Below are 4,710 nucleotides of genomic sequence, written 5' to 3'. Positions count from 1 at the left end.
CGAAGAAAGGTGGAGGAGGTGACCTGTGTATATCCGGGAGAGGAGAAGCGGCAGCGTCGTTGAAGAAAGTGACCTCTGGATTTTCGTCTAAGCGCAAAGGAGAAAGTGACCCGTGAATTTCAGGGACACCAGCGGCAGCATCGTCGAAGAGCAGTAGAGAAGATGGGCTGAAGATATCCAGGAGAGCGGCGGCAGAATCGTTGAAGCGTATTGGAGGAAGTGGTCTGCGGGTTTGTTGGGTTGGCTGCCATTTGTTTTGCGTTGAGTGTACATCACCTTATTTCTTCTTGACATAATAAGGCTGACGTCTATTAAAACCCTTAGCCTTTGGGGTCAGCAGAAGGTTTTCTTTATTGGCCTTAGCCTGTCGCTTTGGCCTTGGCTTGGAAACTGCTGCTGCCTTTCGCTTTTTCTGTGTGATAGGCACGGCAGAGGCGAGTGGCTTCCGGCATCCGTAGAATCGAGATTGATCCATGGAAGCAGATGGCACAATGCAGTATCTGGACAAGGGCAAGTTCAGATAAAGATCATCGAGTGGTGGGCTATGCAAAGTGTGTAACCTTTTATGCATGGCGACGAGGTACAGGTGTTGAAAGTGGGCGTACTCTAATGTGAGTCATTAACGTATAAATACACCATCCATTTTGTGGATTCACTGCACATTGAATACACATCGACTAAACATCGAATATACATTCTTGTGTTTGTATTTCTTTCTACTCGCAGCAATGCCTGTTAAAAAGATTTCAAAGGATCTCAGCATGCGAATTAAGGAGATGTACATGAGCGGACACCGAATTGCAGATATCCAACGCTGGTTAGCTACTTCTGGCCTCGTTGTGCCATCAACCACCGTGAGCTATCATGCACACGGAAAACCAGACAACGCACGAGGACACCAACGGTAACTAACGCGTAAGTATATTTATATAACTAAATTTATTTATTTTTTTATAAAATATTGTACTGTAGATCTACTAGTGTACTGTAATAGTGTACTGTAGATCTACTGTATCTAATTTTATAGTTATTTCGGTATATTTATATAACAACGGTATATGTATATTTTTTATATTGCTGCATATTAATAGAACAATATATTGTGTACTGTCGATCTACTGTATCTAATTTTATAGTTATTTCGGTATATTTATATAACAACATTATATGTATATTTTTTTATATTGCTGCATCTTAATAGAACAATATATTGTGTACTGTCGATCTACTGTATCTAATTTTATAGTTATTTCGGTATATTTATATAACAACGGTATATGTATATTTCTTATATTGCTGCATATTAATAGAACACTATATTGTGTACTGTAGATCTACTGTATCTAATTTTATAGTTATTTCAGTATATTTATATAACAACGGTATATGTATATTTTTGAAGTGAAACTTCTTTAGTGGCACCTATTCTGATGGGGTAAAACGGGAGAGATGGGGGACAAATGTGTAACGGAAGTGACGGCACGGCTTCCCCATCCCTCCCCCCCACACGCCTGCTGTGACATGCGGTGCCGGCGATAGCCGCCGGCGCCACTCCTAACGGCCGCCGTTAACCCCACACGTCCGCTGCCATGGGTGTACAAAGATGGCTGGCGCAGAGCTTCCGGTGCTGCGGGTGTGGGTGTAGTTAGATGGCGGAAGCCCCGCAAGTCCTCCGGCTGTGAGAGGAGGAGCCGCTGCTCAGCCTCTCTCCTCCCTAACTCTGCTTCCCTTCCCTGTGTCCCGCTGACTGAGCGCCGCCGGGGCCGGAGGTGGAGAGCCGCCATTTCCCCCATACGTCCACACAGACATGGGAGGTTGAAGCGCATGCGCAGATTTGACCGCCGGGTCTCTCAGGCCAGGAAGCTATCTGCATCCGTTGATGCGAGGCAGCGCATGCGCAGAGTCGCCCGCCCCTCGTAGTGGCCTACTGCACTGTAACTCACTGGATTGTTGTTTTTCTGTACATTGTAGGGAGACAACTCTTCTGGTCGACAAAATAAGTGAGAAGAATGATGAGAAGAGTGCATTAAGGGTCAAATACACTCTGCAAGAAAATCACAATCTCACTGTATCCGAGACCAGCATAAAGAAGATGAGACGCAGAATTGGATGGAAATATGGACGTGTGAGGTTAGTACTGGACAATACAGGAGGTAAAAGTGTTGTTTAAGAAACTGTACTGTACCTCTAAAACTAATTATTCCTTGTCATTACAGACCGTACCCCATGATAAGGGACGTTAACAAAATCAAAAGAGTGGTCCAGGCCCAGGCATGGATCTTCAGTGGGGAAACTTTCCAGGATTGCATCTTCACTGACGAGTCTACTGTATCGCTGGAGAAATTTGCCACCTTTGCATTCCACAAAAAAGGTTGCATATCTATGAAGCCGCGGCCAAAACACCCAGTGAAGATGCATGTGTGGGGTGCCATCTTTAGGCGTGGACCAGGATGCATTGTCATCTTTGAAGGTAAAATATAAAATATAATGTAGCCTTATACACTGTACTGTATTAGTGTGCAGTTTTTTGAGCACTTTTCTTTTCTTGTTATAGGAATCATGGATAAAGCTTTCTTCCAAGACAAAATTGTGCCTGAGATTGTGGAATACATCACACGCGAGTTCCCGGGTGGTCACCGTTTCTACCAGGACAACGATCCGAAGCACACCGCGTCAACAGCGCATATCCTTGAGCGCGGTATCAACTGGGTGAAGACGCCAGCGGAGTAAGTGCGGTAACCGTGTCTCATTTTTTCCCCACTGTTTTTACTGTGTACTGTATCTCTTAAACTAAATGTCCTTTTTTTCCAATGACAGATCGCCAGACTTCAATCCGATCGAAATGGTCTGGCATCAGCTGAAGGACCATATCCGAAAAGTCGTGAAACCCTCCAAAAAGGATGAGTTGGCGAAAGGCATACTGAGTTTTTGGAACGATGTACTCACCGTGGAACGATGCAATAAATATATTTACCATATTGCGACTGTGTTGCCCATTGTGATCGCGCGTAATGAGCAAGCATCAGGAAGGTAGTATGGTATACTGAAGTAATGTACTGTAGTATTGTAAGTACAGTATGATATAGGTAAGTATGGCACAGATTTTTTCTTTCCTAGTAGTCAGAGTATACAGTAGTTCCAGTATAGACTAGTTTGATAGTATTACGGTAACTGCATACTGTAGTCCAATATGGAGTAGCTATACAGTACACAATGCCATAATACAGTATGCACCTACAGTACAGTAACTGCTCAAATTACTTCTTTCCAGAGAGAGCAGCACCAGCCATCTGGTTACAAAGTATTTAACAGTAGTCAGAGAATACAGTAGTTCCAGTATGGACTTGTTTGACAGTGCTAACAGCGTACTGTAGTCCAATATGGAGTAGCTACAGTATACAGTACACAGTGCCATAATACAGTACAGTATGCACCTAACTGCTCAATTTATTTATTTCCAGAGAGAGCAGCACCAGCCATATGGTGCTGAACTATTTAACAGTAGTCACAGTATACAGTAGTTCCAGTATAGACTAGTTTAACAGTACTACACAGCACACAATGCCATAATACAGTATGCACATAACTGCACTAATTTTTTGTTTTCTTGTCTTTTCAGAAAAAAAGGATGGACTGGGGGTTAGGGGGGGGGGTATCGTGTACAGTCTGTGAACTGTTTGTACAGTTAAGTGTACAGTATCTAAACTGCAGTCTAAACTGATGTACACAAAACCTCTCCTCTCTCAATGAACTACTGTACTGTACACAGAATGAGGAAGAAGATAAAGACGGAAAAAATTATATTACTATATATATTATTATATATTATATATTATATATTATTAATTAATATTATTATCAATGTGCATTATTCATGATTATCCACCGGCCCTCAATTTCCATCTGACAGAAGAACTTAATAAAGACTGCATTGTGTATTATTCATGATTATTTTTATATTTGTTTTTTTTGGTTCCTGATAAAATAAAATAAATATGTATTTACATTCTTGATAATCATAATCATTGACAACAACCCCCGCCCCCCACACCTACAGTACACCAAAGAAAATGAATGAATGACAAAACAACTTGAATCCGTTAATGGTTTTTTAACTCTCAATTCTCACAGTGCTGTGCAAATCAGATTTACATATCAAATTCGAGAAGGGATTTTTCCAAAGCGTTACCGTAAACAAAGCCTCAAAGGGCTGGAGGGGGGGGGGGTTGTGTGAGTCATGCGCAGTAATCAGCTAGCTCCCATCTCAAAGAGGATTACACACAGGCGCAGTGAGGTGACGCTCGGCTAGGGACGGATTAAGAACACAATGGCAAACTTCAGAAAATGAATGACTCTGTGGAGGTGTCTGTCGATAAGAGTTTCAAATCCTTGAGCAAGCCTTGTGTGTGCATGGGATAGGGGGCTACAGGGTACAGCTGCATGAAGTTCAAAGATAATGATATACTTTAATTTCAAAAGGCAGTTCATCATAATAATATGATCCCTACACTCCCAAATACAGTACGTAAAAAGCACACAAATCAACCATGTGCAGTCAAACGCACAGGGTTGCAGTCAAAAGCTACAGCACAGATTGAATATCATAATATCAAGATGGTTTTTGCAGGCTCGTGGAGAAAAAAAAACATTAAAAACTGAGGAGAATTTTTTTTTTTTTTTTGGTCACTCACTCAAGCAAGCAGTGGTGGG

General features: G+C 42.0%; 1 long non-coding RNA gene across 1 annotated transcript; it reads left to right on the top strand.

The window, feature by feature from the left end:
• Nucleotides 1–732: 732 nt before the first annotated feature.
• LOC142481565 (uncharacterized) lies at nucleotides 733–2,426 on the top strand. Its single transcript, XR_012795841.1, has 3 exons — nucleotides 733–915; nucleotides 1,972–2,130; nucleotides 2,217–2,426. It is a non-coding gene; the product is annotated as an uncharacterized LOC142481565 (long non-coding RNA).
• Nucleotides 2,427–4,710: the final 2,284 nt, after the last annotated feature.

Source organism: Ascaphus truei, unplaced genomic scaffold, assembly GCF_040206685.1.
Source record: "Ascaphus truei isolate aAscTru1 unplaced genomic scaffold, aAscTru1.hap1 HAP1_SCAFFOLD_280, whole genome shotgun sequence".
Lineage (NCBI taxonomy): Eukaryota > Metazoa > Chordata > Amphibia > Anura > Ascaphidae > Ascaphus > Ascaphus truei.
Note: the sequence above shows the minus strand (reverse complement) of the source record. Positions and strands in the feature narration are given on the sequence as shown.